Below are 17638 nucleotides of genomic sequence, written 5' to 3'. Positions count from 1 at the left end.
TCATCCTGTACGGGGAATAGTGCCCGTACAATGCGGTGCCTTAAGTGAACGGGGTTTCCGCAGAGCCCTGATTTTTTGGGTCACCAGTTTGTAATCGAGTCCGCACGGGCCCCCATTCACCTCGTCGACCAGATCCTGCCAGCAACGAGCTTTACTCCTGTTTATTGCGCTGCGGAGTCTGCTTTTGGTTGTGTTAAGCGGCGGAGCCTGGGTTACTCTTTCCGGAGCTCTGCAATTTGCACCGTCCACTAATACATAGATGGTTTGCCACGTCTCGATGCCCTCCTGGGCATGGAGGCTCCACATGCTGTCGTAATCAGGGTCATAACTGAATTTACGACAGTGTCAGCTGCAGCGCCACGACCCCCAGGAGTACTTTGTTCCAAGAGTTTCGACAAACTTTCCGGTGTTCACTTTCGCAATGTTTCATGCACAGAAAGAGTTCCGGGGTGGCGCACGCTAAGAGCTTGTGTCCACCACTTCGAAGGTATTGATGATCGCTTGACGAGAAGTCTTCCAGAACACGCCTCCCGTCCACCAGCGACATCAGTGACTCCGATGCAAAGGTTGCATTTGGAATGCTTCTCTGGTAGCCTGGGCAGACTGGGAACGTTCAGGTGGATCTGGTGTTTAGAACTACCAGTCCAGCTCCCGCCGCCATTGCCAGAATTCGTTTGCCTCTGGAGTTTGGACGAGGCATGCCCCATTCAAGTGCCCTGATATTAAAGTCTCCCCCGACTAGGATCCGCTATCCGTGGCCATGGTAGCGTCCTCCGAAGCATCAAGCCTGTGTCGAAAGTCCGACATCGTCTTATTCGGCGTAAGATAGACACTGAAACAAGTTATCCCTGAACACTGAATCCAGACAAAGCCGTCCCCTTGGCCTTGGGTAAGAACCCTAAGGAGGGTGTCGTCCCGAACCCATATGGCAGCGGTACTTGTTACGTCAGGGTGCCATAAAGCAGGATTCTTGTTTCGGTACTGCTAACTGGTGGGAACTAAAACAGCTTAGTCTCCACGGTGAACTGCGCTAGCAACTCGTGAGCGGTTTCACTGCGGTGCATATTGTTTTGTAGAATGCGCATCATGTTGACCGAGTCCTAAATCTTTCCAGTTCTGCTCTGAAGACTGGACACCGCCCCGAGCCCGCAGTGTGCACAACGTTTTCGTCAGATGCGCCACGGTCCCTTCATAGGGCGGCTTTCCTTTTCATTGCAGGTGTTCGCTTTATGGCCTGACTGACTGCATTTGCGGCATGTTGCCGTTCTGTCAGGTCCCGACAGGTTGCAGACGTGTGCCCATAAACCAAACATTTGTAACATTTGGTTGGGGCGGCTCGGATTCGTATCCTACACACTACCCAACCAATTCTGATTTTCCCGCTGTTTTGAAGCGTCCTTGCGTATTGCTCGGCAACTTCCACCAGCGAATTTTGAACCTTGGGAGTTCGCAGAGGTGATACAAATTTGGACATTGGTTATCTCCGGACATTCGCGTTTGATGACCTCTGCTATCTCGTTCTTTTCTGTGAGGCAGTCAAGGTCTCGGATTTACAGAGAGCACGTGGTTTTCAGGCTGGAAACCAAAGCTTTCTCTCCCAGAAGCCCCTTGATTGCTTCAGAACGTAACTTCATTTGTTGTCCTCGGGGTCAGTTCGACTAGGACTCCACCACCCTTCTTTTCACGAATACAAGACACTTCTGCTCCGCTATCTTCGGGCTTGATCTTGTATCGGAATTCACTGAGGACTTCCGCAAACGTCTTGCCTTCCGTCGGCTTAATAGCAGACCTGGCGGTCTAGTCCTCATTCGTCTCCCCACCTCTTCTTTTTATGCTCTGTCCTTCGTGTCCGCCTTAATTTTGAGCAGAAATTTTTCTGATGACATGGCGTGTTGTCCCTCTTCGCCTTCTTCTTTTGAGCCCTGGAGAGCACTTCTGTGAAGTCTACTTCAGATGCCCCTTCTTCCTTTCGTTTTTTCCCCAGTTCGCTCTGTAATAGGCTGTTTGCGATCCGTTTGGCATCCGTGGTGTTCTCATCGGGAGGTGGGGTTGTTTCTGCTTCCTGTGGATTTTCTCTTACTCTCCATGTCCGCCTATAATATTAAATTCTGTCCAGGGGCTCCTCCAGCTCCATCAGCCTGTTTTCACCCCTTTGCTGATGTTTTTCTGGAGACCTTCTCTTCGTTTGCGTATCCCGATGTTTCTTCGGGTATTTCAGCCCTTTCTGCGTCCTTCCCTGTGGATGGAGAGCGAGTTTTGCAAGGGTTATTAATGGCTTTGGTTATGTATTATACATCAAATATGGTAGCTCCCTTTCGGATTGTGACTAATTAATGAAATATGTGTTGTACCATATTTACCATCATTAAAAGGGCGTGACCATAAATCACCCCCAAAAATTCTAATTTCCTGTCATCGAGTGAAAATTAGGAATCTGATCTGCAGCATTAAAGCCTTAGACAAGATCACAGATTACGTTACTGGACTAATCCGGACTATTCGCTTTTTATTATATCAAATTATCTTCAAGTTGTACATGGATATTTGTAGTTAAATTTTATGTGTACATGAGCTTAACCCTCCCCGTCAGAGTTTTTTGTGCTCCTCCCTAATTCCGCTCTACACTTTGGTGATTTTATTGCTTCAAGATTTTTTTTGATTAGGTCTTTTTCGTGTCGAAATTGAGTTTCGGGTTAATGCGTTTTCGACCCATTCCCAATACAAGCTTCCTCGACAACAATCATCCATCTTGGCACGTTGGAATAATGCACAAATTCAACTAGTGCTAAACATTTTGGGCAATAAAAATAATTTATCGCTCGTAAAAGCAAATAAATCCATAAAACTATTGAAGGAACACAATAAAATTTGTAGCCCAGGGAATCCAGGGAATCGTAGGGTCTTTGCTTAGGTCTTCGATTCGTTCCGATAATAGTGGAATTCATCGGATGGGAAACCAGTCCGAAAATAACGATCCTTCCTTGGATTTCCAGAGAGAAGTCCTTTACATACCCAAGGAACCTTCGTCCATGGCGGAAAACGGGCGCCGTCCGTGATCAAGACGCACCCCAGCACCAAGATGGTGCCAAGGATTGCAGGCTTCCAAAGAAGGAACACTTATTCGACTAATATCTCCATCCGCCGTTGCATCCCTGCAGTATTCAATTTTAAGCACATCCGCAAGGTCTTTACAGTGGCAAACGAGGGCATATAGAAATTATCCAGATAGCTAGGTGGGTCTCCACAATTTGGTGGCTGGCTAGTGTAGTAACTGTAAAAATGCAGCCGCACTTATTCCTCTTGCTCATTTATGCATAAGAGGACCCCTATCCGTATATACATGAATGCATTCAGGAATAAAACCTAAACTTGGACTTGTTCATTTCGACACGCACGACTGGAAGCCCAGAAGGAGCACCATCACATTTCGGATGCACTCGATCTCATGATGTGGTGAATTCTGGAATTCCAAGTCGTAATAAGGATGAGGATAGTGTGCAATGGCTTCATATGGGAAATAAACCGAATGCAATTCAAGACATTATGAGGGTTTTGGCCGTTAGGCATCGTAAAAGTTATGGACTCTATTTGGAAAATTGATGGGTCGAAAAATTATTAGTCAATGGGTTTTAGTGCTGGAATTGCTTCTGATTGAGTGATTTGAATGTACTGTAATTGCTGAAAATTTAAGTGCCTGCAATTATGGTAATTTGCATTTGCTATAATACTCGTAATTAGGGGCTATCAGTCTGAAAGGTGATTTATGTTTAGTGGAGTTTAATGAAGCAGAGAAACGATCTCCCGGCCCTCAATTAGGAGCTTAGTACTGTCAATTACTTGACTATACGCCAAGTCTATCCAAGAGAAACTCAGTCATCGCGGCGTTACGGATAAGATTCACGGCCTTCAGTAATTGAGTTTCATCCCCAAACTCGGAGATATTTTTTGATCCGAGATTGCCACAACACTGCTCGATGGATAGTGTGAAACTACCACCTCAGAGTTTGTCGATCCTCAATGGGGCGATCACAATACAGGGAATGGCGTTTCGAGGTGCCCGAGCAAGTAGTCCTCAGTAAAGAGCGAAAAGCTTATAATCGGCACACGTTGGGACAAACTGGGAGTCCCCGGAACCGTCGGAAACGTTTTGCCAACGTCAATGGATTGATGTGAGTCAAGCTCTGCCAAGGTAGTAGTTGTGGCATGTATTAAAAGCCTCATTCTTTGACCCCTTGCCGGATAGTGTGCATTAAACCGATATAAGTAGACGGCATACCTCCGAGCGAACCCTTGTCCTTTGGAGTACAACAAAAGATGCGCGAAAAGCAGAATCAACCATACTTCCCGCTGACAACATCGTAAGCGCCAAAAGAATGACAGATAGTCTGTTTGTAGCGAACTGGAGAAAACCTGAAAAGAGAAAGGTGCCTGTGAATGTGACCCATGAAGCCTCCACGGCTCAAAAGAATTAGGCAAGAAGGGACAAGAAGAAACAACATCCCGCGCCATTAGAAAACCGCTTGCCTAAAGTGGAGAACCAAAAAAGAAAGGTGGGGAGGCGAAGGAGGACTCTGCTTATTAAATTAACGTAAGCAATAACTTTGCGGAAGTTCTCAGCAAGACCTCCTATAAGATCAAGCGCAAAAGCAGCGGAGCAGGAGCGTCTTTCACTCAGTAAACAAAGGATAGTAGAGCCCGTGTCGAATTAGCTCCGAAGACAAGGTAAAAAGGTACATTCTGTGATGCACTCAAGGGGCTACTGGGAGAGAAGGTTCCCAGTCTGGAACTTATGTGCTCCCTGGAAGTCCGCGACTTTGACTCTTTTACAAAAGAAGGCCGAAATAGAAGAAGCTATCGTGTGTCAACGTCTAGAGGTAACGTATGCTGGTTGAGTATGACCTCTGCGACTTCTCGAGGCCAAAACTTTTTATGGCTGAAAAAGACGAACAATATGCGAGCAAACTTCTTAACAGCGGGAAAATCAGAATTGAATGGGTAGTATGTACGATACGAATTTATACAGCCTCACCAAGTGTTACATATGTTTAGACTATGTGCTCAAGTGTGCAATCGGCCGAGGATCTCGCAAGAGGTCAGCAAGCTGCAGATACGGCCAAGCAGGTCACAAAGTGAATATCTGTAACGAAAAGGAGAGTTGCACTCTCTTATCTGCAGAGACTGTGATGCCTCTCGTGAGAGTGCTGCACATACTGCGGGGCGGAACAGCTTTCGCTCTTCAGACGGATTTGAAAAGAACTAGGACGTGGTTAGCATGATCTGCGTTCTACAGTTAGCTGCGGATGTAAAAGCTGAGGACTAGGGTCATCAGGCTGAACAGAGCAGGAAGAAGGACCCAATTTCATGGCACCTCGACTTATTAGGTACCCCTACCATCTGTGTTCAGTGTGGTACCCACCTTTAAGATTTTTGCGGAGGAAGTGGCTTTATCTTAATTCAGTGTTTGGGGATAACGTTTTTCAGTGTTTACTTAACACCGAGCAAAACGATACCTGACTTTCGCCGCAACTTTGATGCTCTGGAGAACATTGCCTTGAGCATGAAGGGGCGGATTCTGGTTGGGGGTGACTTCAATGCCAGGGCGCTCGAATGGGACATGCCTTACCCAGACTCCAGAGGAGGCGAATTCTCGAAATTCTTCTAAACAATGGATCAACGCCAACATTCCGGCACCCAAACTGCGAAGGAAGCATTGCCGACGTAACTTTCGTGTAGGAATCACTGATGTCGCTGGTGAACGGGTGGTAAGTTCTGAAAGACTTCTCAGCAAGCGACCATCAATACATTTCATTTGTGGTGGTTGATGTCACCTTTGGATGTGCATCAGTCTGGTGCTTTTGCTATCCCTGGGAGATTCCTTGAAGCTTTTGGTAGAGAAGGTGGAAAAGTGAAGCTGCGATGAAGGGTACTTCGGATGATGGCGGTGCTGCAGCTAACTTATCATAAATTCAATTTTGAAAATGATCACGATAGTCTGCGAAGCTTTTATGTCCAGGAGCGCGGCGAAGTGTGGCAAACCTTTTATTTATTGGTGGACGGCAGAAATTGCCGAGGTTTTGGGGGAGTATCATAAACTCCGCCGTTTGAGCGTTGGACGTTTGAAGGACCGGGAGCAGCCATATAGCACAATGAAAGAGTATAGATCGGCCAAAAGGAGACTCCGCACTCCGGTAAACAGAAGCAAAGCTCACTACTAGCAGGACCTAGTCGACGATGTGAATCCATCGTTCGGAAGGGGGGGGGGATTCGGCTAGAAACTAGAAATTTGAAAAATCGGCGCTCTGCGGAAATCCTGTTCACTGGAGGCTGAGTAAATGGACTGTATTGTACAGGCGACATCAGATTGGATGACACCGAGAATTGTCCGCTTTTCTCTAGAAAAGAGTTGGAAGGAGCTGTCCTCTCTATGAAAAAAAAATAAGACACCATTACCTTATGGTATCCCGACAGAGGTATATAAACTGTTGTTCCATCATAGGCCAGATTTACTACTTGGCGCATTCACAGCTTACCTAAAGGAGGGGACGGTGGCCGGGCTTCCGGTAATCAGTAAAGGGAAAAGCGATCCTGAGCAACTGTCTGCATACCGACTACGCTGAGTAGAGCAGGAAAGCCCCCGAAAAGCTAATTAGGAGTAGGCGTTCTGAAGGGATACATGATTCCGTAGACTTCTCCCCACGACAGTTTAGTTTTATAGCAGATTCACGCCAGAACGTTGGGGCGGATCTGGTGTTTAAAAGTCCTGCTCCATTAGATAGACTCTGAAAGACGTTATGTATAAACACCGAATTCAGCCAAAGCCGACTCCTCTGGCTTGGGCAAGAACCCTAAGGTGCGTGTCGTCCCGAACCCAGATGGCCGCAGTGCCATGAAGCTGAGTCCTTGTTTCAGTGCTGTTTACTGATGAGCACTAGATTAGCTTTGATTTCCGCAGAGAACTGCGCTAGAAACTCATCAGATCTGTAGGTTGCGAATCATGTTAGCCGCGTTCTAGCCCGCAGTTTGGGCAACGCCCTCATCAGACGTTCTATGATCCTCGCATAAGACGCAATTCTCCTTTTCATTACAGGTATTCGCTTTATGACCTGTCTAGCTGCACCTGCTTCATGTTGCCTTCTTGTGAAGTCCCCGATAGAGTGCAGATGTGTACTCGTAATCTAAATATCTGTAACATTTTGTTGGGGCAGCCCAGATTCGTATGTTATATATTACCACATTCAATCCTGATTTTCTCGCGGTTAAGAAATTTCCTCGCGCATTGCTCAGCAACTTTCATAATAGAAAGTTTTTTGACCTCGGGAGTTCGCAGAGATGATACTAATCCTGGCATTGGTCACCTCCGGATATTCGCACTTAATGGCCTTTTCTACTTCGTTCTTTTCGGTGAGCAGTCAAGATCACGGATTCCCAGAGAGTACGTAGGATCTAGCCTAGAAACCAAAGCGTTCTCTCCCAGTAGCCCCTTGACTGTTTCACAGAACGTTCCTTTATCTGTTGTTCTCGGACCTAGTTCAATGAGGGCTCTCCTACCATGCGTTTTTCGAATGGAAGGCACTTCTGGTTCGTCATCTTCGGGCTTAATCTTATAACGGATGACGCTGAAGACTTTCTCGAAGGTTCCGTCCGCTTAATAAACACAGTTGGCTCATCTAGTCCTCCTTCATCTCCGCACCTTTTCTTTTGGTGCTACACGATTCGCCTTTATTTTATGCAGAGGCTTTTCTAACTACGTGGTATGTTGTTTACTTCTTCGCTTCCTTCTTTTGAATTCTGTGGATGAAGGCTTCTTGAGATGTCCTTTCCCCCTTACGTTTTTCCGCCAGTTCATTTTACGACGAGATAACTCAGATCCGTTTGGGGCTTGCGGTGTTATCAGCGGGGGCGCGGTTGCTTCTGCTTTTCGAGCTTCTTCTACAGCTTTTCGTGTCCGCCTGTATGATCCAGAAGCTCCTTCGCTGGCTGCTGCGTACAAACGCCAACTCTTTCTTCATTCCCACTGTCTCCTCATTAATGTATTTTTGTTTCTGGAATGAGGTTTTTACCAAAGCATCGTGGGAAGGGAGAGGGCTGAAATACTCAGGAACGGGTGAACCTTTGGGGACATAGCCTCTACCCCAGTTCCCTGAGACCTGACCTACGCTTCGCTGATCACGGAACTCACGAACGAATCAGCGTTGCTTCGGGGAAACATAGTCTATTCAAATCACAGGGTCGCGAAGGGATTGACTGCTGATACATACAACAACAAGTGGTACCATTAACTGTATTTAGGAGGAACGCTTACGAATAAACAGTAGGGAGGGAAGAATTCTCTGGACTTAGCCAGTAGGGCTTTAACCCGCCCTCGATGTCTATAGATAGTTTCGTGGGTATAGCGAGTGAGGAGACGTAATTTTAGTGGGTTAGAGAACCACATACACAGCCTTCAATTCTGATAGTAATTTTGACAACCCTTTCTTTAGAGATAATACACGGGATCCTCGTCCTTCATTGGGCTTTGCCTTTATTAAAACTTCCAACCCATGAATGTATAGTCATAATGGCAGTCCAAGCTGCCTGGATTCTCCCTTTTTGGTCCCTTTATTTCTCTTTATCTTGGGCTAGGACTTATTTTTTCCCACTTCCATCTAAAGACAGTATCCAATTGGATATTCGCTTGTTTATTGTCCTTAATTCTTAGTAGTGAATTAATTGCTAAATTGTTCAACTTCAATCTTCTCCCAAAAAATTTGAACACTTTTAATTACTGCAACTCACTAATCTAAAGTCTAGTCTGAAGGTCATAAAATAAAAATATCCTCAGGCTTCAAAGGATTCCAATGGCTCGGAAAAACAATGGTTTTCCTAACCAGACAGTGTCTGCAAACTGTTCCAATAATTTCCTGAACACATCGTCTATTATTTCATAGTAACCATAACTTCCCTTTTGCCAGTTTGGAAAATTGTTATAAATGACTTCTTAGCAAATAAGGACTTACTTCTTCTAAACTCTCCAGGAACTGTGAAAATAAACGACAATGGAGTGCAAGTGGGTCTAGAATTATATATTTGTAATTCCGTATCGTATATCCTGAAACCATAAAACTATACTTGCCTAGGCGAGTGTGTGTGCTCAGGTTTGTATGCTGGAGGCGAATTAACAAAAGATTTCCACCAAGGATAACCGCCGTGATGCGCAACACATGCATGCACATGGTCCCCGGGCTCGCCATTATCCAGTAAATTAACCTTGGACGAACAAATATAATACGATTCCTTTAATTACGTTACCAGTTAGCAGTGCCAACTAGTGTGCTCTTAAGGACGAAACGAATGATGGCGTAGTGAGTGGAGTGTTCAATGAAATTTTTAGTTAAACAGTGACGGTGGGAATTATGTTGTCCCTGATAAGGGAGTCAAATTCGCTTCGTTGTAATTTTTCGTCCTGAATGGATTACATGGATACTCCTCGACCCATTTTCCAACAGAATTTACTCATAAGGATCACTGGATCATAAGTATGGCAGTGCAGACTGATACCATTGTCAACACTCCCCGATTTTTTTTAGCAAGGATTCAACTTCTGAAAAAAAAATTAATTTCCTTGTAGTCTGCACAAGTATCTATTTCAAGGACGCAAATGTCATTTTATTCGTGTTACCCAATGTCTTTCATATGCAGTGCTATTTCTATATTTGCTCTGAAAAGGACGACGACGAACATAATATCTACGGTTACATAGTAAACATAAGGAATACAATGGACCAATTTGGGATGGGAGTGGTTCGCGTCTCATTGTTACAATGACGTGACATCGCTTTGTCGTCATTGTCGTCGTCTGCTTTTCATCCCCAAATATCAATACCAGGAGAACCCCGTTAATGGCATCCTTAGAAAAGTCGTTCGCAAGGTTAAATTATCCCTTAAATATCGGGGTTGGAATCAGAGGTATGGTGTAGTCAATTGAGTATCCTGTATAAGGATACCAACCAGTACGGATGGACGTTAGAGCGCCAGGATATTCGATGCTTTCAATTTAACAATATCTTTGCAGCGTCCTCAACTATTGCCGACGAAGAGTGGACGTGGTGATCCTTGAGCAGACCAGACGAGCGTCAGGACAATAATATCATCTATTCATGCCATATACGTGTGTAGGACCAATTGTCAAGGCTGTGAAATATCGGCATTTCGGGTGCGATATCTGGTGGTATTCCAGCAGTATTTCCGCTACCCAATGTTCAAGGATTCGATAGTTTCTCCATTACAGGTCTTCCTTCAATCAGCACTGAATGTGGCCGGACAATTGTATCCAGGAAACTATCACTGCATGAATTGTGTACGGGAAGCGGGTGTATAGTACACACCTAGGATTTAGTGCTGTCCTGTCGGTTTCAGATTAAGGATAATACATGTGTGTGAAGCTTGCATTCACTTTATGTGTACTCATCGCACAGATATGTGTTGTTCTGTAATAAAAACAAACGACATCAGCTTTTTCTCGTTGCCTGGCTTGTCCGGTTTGTGTTATAGAAATCAACGTTTTAGCTTTGGAAAATTGAAGAGATTAATGGAAGGCCAACGATGCATGCCAAAAGTGTATGTACTTATGTGTGTACATGTGCGGCTATACTTGGAATATTTTTGTGGATTCAGCAAGGATGTACTCTATATTGCCGTTGGGTCATTCTCGGGGATTTTCTGGCAATTTTCAAGGATCTATTGCAGTTGGAAGAGCTGCGATAATTGCTTTCTATGTCCATGATGGAAAGGCTTTTTTCTAATATATGTGTATGGATTTTATTTATGTATGTATGAACAAATGCATGCGGTTAATTCGTTCGATAGATTGGTAGATACCAAAATATAAAATAATTGAGAAGAGATACTATTGTGGTTAGCATCTGTATTGACTCAAAATGTTGGGGATGACCATGACTTCTGTCAGCTACGTAGGTTGAGCGTGTCAATTAACCTAAAAAGCGATGAGTTTTGACGATACAGGTCGACTAGTACCTAAGAGTAGCTCCAGAGAATACTAGTTGGCAAGCGTTCTGGTCCCTTTGCAACCTGGTTTGAGAAAGTGCCAAATAAATCAAATGCCTTGGGCCTGAGCTTCTCGTCTTGTTTTGGCTTCCCCTATCTTACTAAATTATTTTTTTTACGGGCGAAGATGGAAATTTTAGTGAGACGCGAGAGCACCAGGTTACAACAGTGTGTGAGATTTACACCAATTAGTACCACCCCCCACTTTGCTGCCCATATCACAATAAGACCCGCGTAAAGAATTTTTTTTGCGGGGAGAACTCTATGACCTTCGCAATTCTACCACGAGATTAGGGGGTTCAATATGATGAAAGGGTCTTGAAACTCGGACAATGGAATAGCGGTCAGGGTAGCGGAGTTTTCGGAACAGTTTGAAGACTCGTTCGTCAGTGAGTTCGCTTGCCCCCTGCATGTTTGAGCTGTCTCGTTTTTGACCATAGCTTGGCTGATTATCGTGCGGAAGAGCAGTGTGTGCTTGTTGTTCACATTGTGACCATATGACCTCCTCCTGCAACAATGAGGTTCACTGCGGAACTGTGCCTTCTGAGGATTTCAGGTCGGGCATATGATACGGTTGATGTTGTGCTCTATTTATATCGCAAAGACGGCTAGGGTTAATGCCCAAAACTAAGTACCATCACGCCCAGACTGCTGCTGTTAGATAGTGCTGGAACAACTGCCGTGATGCACGATCTCAGCTAGAAGCTGCGCGAGCACATAATGCGTGTCGCAGTGTTGCAGGAACCCCGGGCAATCAATGACTGCGTCAGGAGCTTACCTGTAGACATGTGGTCATGGACTCTTTGGGACGATGGTTTTGCATGATTATGTACTGTCCAAATACTGGCGACCTGGAGAGTTATATCATGTACTTGAATGAGATGGCCCTGCATCTTCGCGGAGAACTATCTATCCTGCACGATGCAAGCGGCGTCAGTTATATTGACGTTATATGTAAAAGTTCGTAAAATATGTCCTTTTCTCAGTGGATGAGAAAAATGATTTGTTGAATGAATGGGTGAATATTGTCAATGATGATATGCTGAGGAGGCCCGAACGGATGGCTCTGAAGCTTGTCATGGGGTGGCGGAATGCACCCCATAGTAAGAGGAGGAAGTCTGTCGCTTGAGAAACAAATTCCAAAGGGGGCGACGTCAATGTAAACTTAATCCTCTTGTTGAGGTTGACTCTTATTGAGACAGTCTCAGGAAGAAGACTGGGGACGCTCCGTTGGTGGGCATAGCGATGGCCCTTAATGATGGGTCCACCAGATATGCAATTGCTGGCATTAAGGGAGAGCCAATTCCTACGGCATCTTCTGATGATTGCGGTGAAGGTTAGGAAGAAATTCCTCCTCTGTCGTGTCGGGGCTCAGGAAGCTACCTAACTATGATGGGATGAGTCGTCTGTCGGTGAAAAACTTTGTGGCAAGGTACTAACAAATATGTCCTTGAAATCTTTGCATATTTGATTATGAGTTGATGAGTTAGTCGTTCGTCAGTGGGGCTGTAAGAAATTAGCTCTGTGGAAGAGCTACTTCCATAGAAGAAAAGAATCCGTTCAAAGTGTCAACGAACGCGGGTGTGTTAATGTGGAGCGCGGCTGCCCACAGGAATCTATTGTCGGACCATAACCTGAAAATGGCAGAACTGTTGGGTGAGCTAAGTTCCGTGGTTGAATGCGTTTCTTATGCGCATGATTTCCTCATTTTTTTTTTTCAGGGGAATAACCGACTTGAGCTTGGAAGCGTGATCAAACCCGAATCTACGATGATTATCTGAAGTGGCTCTTGCTACGAAGACTCATCGAAGGTTATTTGGTACCATGGGAAGTAGGATGGCTCTTTGAGGCATATGTTTCGGGAGTATTCCTGGAGGATGTGCTTTTGGCCCGGTAATTTGAGGTTGGAATTCACTTTAAATCCCTTGGACATTTACGTGCTTGACAACCTGACCTAAATTCAGTAGCTTCTGGAGAGCCACACCTTAATAATCCACGATAATTGGAGAATATCAGTTGCACAGGTACCTCAGCAACTGAACATGTCCTCAGCAGAAACACCCACCTAACCTCTGATAGCATTGAGGCACAACCCTTGGGGCCCTCACCCTACATTGTCATTCCAAGGTCAAAGTAATTCGAAATATTCTTTTATCTATTGAGCGATACGTAGGCCGCTTGCTCACCTCGTTAATGCTGACGTGCCTTTGTTGCATATCGCTACGTAATGCAGTCAGTGCCGCCTGCTGGCAACCAAACCGCTGGTACCAACCACACATTCCGATAAATTGGAGCTAGTATCACTTTGTTCAATAATAAATGCTGATCGAACGTCTCTGCTATGAGTAGCATTTCGTCAGGGCAAAGGAAAACTTTGAAGTGTCGACTTTGCGTTGCGAAGTTTGGGGTGCATTGCGGAATCAAAATAGCAAGGTTATGAACTGGTAGAGGATAAGTGTCTTTCAAACAGTGACGCTATTCATCTTATGTACACCAAGTCAAAGATGTGCTTTACCAGGTCTCCCTACAAAGGTGACCGAAGAAGACCGGTCGCTCCTCTATAGCTACCATTGACAACATCCTATAAGAATACCTTTTCGACGGTGCCTCTGCTTAATACAGCGTCGATGGCGTGTGTTGTTAAGATTGTATGCGCAAAAACCTTATCGCCAAAAGGCTATCATTAATAAGCTTTGAACCTTGCTTGTTGGCTGGAAGTCAACTGATATTGATGTCAGTGACATTTACGGCAAACGTAATCGAAAATATTTTTTTATAAGTTTTGGGTCAACAATAGGCTGAGGAAGATTCTCACGATCTCAGTTCTATCACCGAATGTGATATCAGCTGATACGCGGTCTACGTTGAAGTGAGATCAACTCTCATTTAAATGGAACGTCGTTGATGATCTTATTTGGAACACAGGCAACGAACGCGGCTCCCCTGGAGATCATACCTGAGACCCTATCACCCAATGCTACTACCTCCGCGTATGGCGCGTATAGGTTTACTATCGAAACGGGCAGAGCAATGAAGTTCACGGGTGCTCTTTACTCGTCCCCAGTTTGGTATTGGTATTTGGCCTTAAGAGCAACGGTCTTAGGAAAGAAAACCTCGGTTCTCCCAGAATTAGAACTGATATCCTTTCTCCACACAGTTCCAATAATTGCTTTCGTGGGGAAGCTTCTAGATTTTGATTCGCGTTCCCCTGATCCGATCGACAAATTCTGTTCCAGCTGAGTCTGGTCACAACGTTGAGTTGGAGTGGTGGTAGGCTAGAAATCACCCAATAGCCTCTCCAGGAATTCATTATGTTGCACCTGACGCTGTAGTTTGCGTACTTAGCGCTGTAAGTTGGGATAAAAATCGATTCCAAGTCATACCTGCTTGTTGCAAAAGGCGATTCAAGGGGGGGCCTTTACTGCTTCCGACAACACCTACGGACAACATCTACTCCTCATAATTGTACAGCGTAACGCGCCAACGAAGATTTCCGATAAAGTGCAAAACGATGCTTTTTACGACCAATTATGTGCAGTTTAGGAGAGGCTTCCTAAAGGTGACATTGGCGTCGTCATAGGTGATCTGAGTGCCCAGGTGGGCCCTGACAACGCCTTGCTCGGATGGAGAAACACCGTTTTGGCGACCCTAACGATTATGGTGGGAGGTTTGTGGATTTCTACAGCTTCCACCGTTTCCTCATTGGTGGCATATTGTTCGAGCTCAAAGCTTCCCATAAAGTCAGTTTCAACTGATAGACACCGTACGAGCAATCAGTTTAACCACTTTGCGTAAATTTTGATTTGTCTCCTGGATGTGCGTACCAAAGGAGGCACAAATATCGGCTTCGAAAGGGATCATCATCTGATGGTTGCTTAAGTTCGCTTGCGTGTTGCGTCCAGCTGTCACCCCTCCAACTTCATCTTGACAGTGAGAGAAGTACCTTGCTGATCGGACGGCAGATGCCCTGAGTAAGTAGCCTTAGAATTTTGATGAGCATTGGGGCGGATCGATTAGGAGGGAGGGGGGAATTGACGCACTCGAACAAAAATCAAAAAATCTCGAGAAGTCTAATATAGCGTGCGCCGTCGAAAAAAGGATTTTTTTACGCAGGTTAGGCAAGCTGAAGATACCTTAGGAAGCAATTATTCCACAAGTGTTCACTGCATCATGAAATAATTTACGGAAGAAGATTGAAAAAAGCGCACCCATTTTGAGTGTGACAATTGTCGTCGCAAATATATTAGCTAAAATCATCCTGTAATAAATTAAATAGAACCTGGCAAAGTTGATCGATAGAGAGCAGGCTTGTTTTCGATCTGGGTTCTCCCACAAGCACGCCTCTTTTGTCGAGAACCAGTCCACCGAGTAATCCTAGATTCCGTCCGTACACCAGATCAGCAGAGCTGGCAGCAAAACTCTTCCGGGCCGCTATAAGAAGGTCAAGCAGAACGAAACCTCGCGCGCCATGATGGCGTCCTATGCCGACGTTCTAGCATCCAATTAGACTACGGACGGTATGCGGTTGTCTGCTAGTGTTTGAATCCAAGGAGCTTTCCTAGCACGGAGAAAAGATTGGATTCGAATCGGAGCGCGGAATCGACTCTTGATCGAGGGCCTCAGCACATGACTATGCTTTAATGTCTTTCAGAGGTATTCTCACATGTCACCGCGTAAAGCGATCAATGAAAGTGAGGCAATATCACAAAGGGCTTACAATGTCGAGATACATGGTAGAGAAGCGCTTTGTTGATTTTGGGAATGCACCTAATTCCTTCTTAGCATGCCTAGTAATATTACACCTTTGACGTGCAATGTACTCTGGACGACCAGAAATATTTGCTGGACCCCGTTCGTTGTCCGAATCCCGGGGTGCGAAAGTCACACACAGAGCGAAACACTTCCTTCTGGAAAGCGGCCGGAATGTATGTCCCTTTTCGGAAATCTCGCAGTAGATAAAAAAAGATGAGCCGAAGATGGGGAACTTCTTAAACTTGTATTTGGAGTCCAACTGCAAGCTCTGAAGAACTGCGTCATTTTTCTGGGCTACAGCGATTGCTGGAAAATCGACTACTCCCTGGATGTTGATTTCATAGATGCGGGACAAAACGTCAGCAACTATGGTCATATGTTGAATGTCCAATGTAAACTGGCTGTTGCAGGCTAAGTGCCAAAGTTGGCGAGGGGATGGTTTGTCGGGCTTCTGCCTTAAGGCAAAAGTTATAGGCTTATGGTCCGTGGATACTGTGGACGACCTGCCTTCAACGGCAAACGGAAATAATGAATGCTCAGATGCGCGGATAGTAATTCACGATCATAATTCTGTGGAGGAGGATTCAACTGTTTTGAAAAGAAACCCAATGGTTGCTTGCTTTCGGTCACCAACTGATGAAGAGGAGCGCCTACTGCAATATATGAGCCATCGACGAACACATAGTTGAGGGAATGCCAAAAATTAAGCATATATCAGCTGTTGCTTGGTTGTTTCAAATGCTTGGAGATCATACAATCTTCCGCGATTCTTTGGCTTTATGACCATACGTGTTCGTTTTGATAGCTGAGTGGTTAGAACAGAAGACTATCGTACGAAAGGATTCGGTTTAGATCTCACTGGTGCCAGTGGGATTTGTATCGTTATTTGACGTCGGATACCAGGCGACTCAGTTGTGAATGAGTATCTGAATCAAATTATTTATTTATTTATTTATTTAATGAGGACAATACACAGAAAGCAAATTTCTTATTACATATTGTCCTCAGAGGTTATGGGGTTGCACCGATCGTGGAAAAATTGCGAGAGAGGCGTCTTCGATGGTATGGTCACGCAATTCGTGCAAACGAGAATTCACTTGCAAAGATTGGTCTGAACATCGAAGTCGATGGTAAACGACCAAAAGGCAGACCTAAGCAACGGTGGCTTGATACGCTGGATGGGGATTTGAAAGCCTCGACATTGCACCCAGATCAGGCATTTGATAGAGCCAAATGGCGAAACCGATCACGACGAGCCGACCCCGCTTGTGAACGGGACAAAGGCTGAAGAAAAGAAGAAGAAGAAGATATTGTCCTCAGAGGGAGGAGCAAGTAAATGGCATATTTTGCGCTTAAAGCTAGAGAGGGACATAGAGTCAAATGAACCAAGCTGTAGGGCATTGTAGGACCGGCAAACCTCGGGATCGGAGAGTGAAAGTAAATCTCGAGCTCGGCGAAGGGCACATCAAAAATGTCCGCATTACGTGTGTCATAAGACGAGGCGATACGGGGAGTAATATCCGAGTTGGCGGAGCAGTCCATCAGACCATTGCAGAGTTTGAAAAGAGTACACATATCAAGGAAAATACGGCGTTGCTGTAGGGAGGGGAGATTGAGGGTGCGGAGTCGTGACGGATAATCAACCCGTGGAAGGTTCTTTTTTTAAAATAGGATCCGGGTGAATTTGCGTTGTACAGCTTCAAGAGCGCGGCCGTCACGGATGCGGTAGGGGGACCAGACTACAGAGCAGTATTCAAGGATGTTTTTGACAAGGGAATTGAAGAGTGTTAAGGAGGGCTGGATTGAGGTAAAGTCGGACGAGGAACGTAGGATAAAACCAGAC

Source organism: Hermetia illucens, chromosome 1, assembly GCF_905115235.1.
Source record: "Hermetia illucens chromosome 1, iHerIll2.2.curated.20191125, whole genome shotgun sequence".
In the NCBI taxonomy this organism is placed as follows: Eukaryota; Metazoa; Arthropoda; class Insecta; order Diptera; family Stratiomyidae; genus Hermetia; species Hermetia illucens.
Note: the sequence above shows the minus strand (reverse complement) of the source record.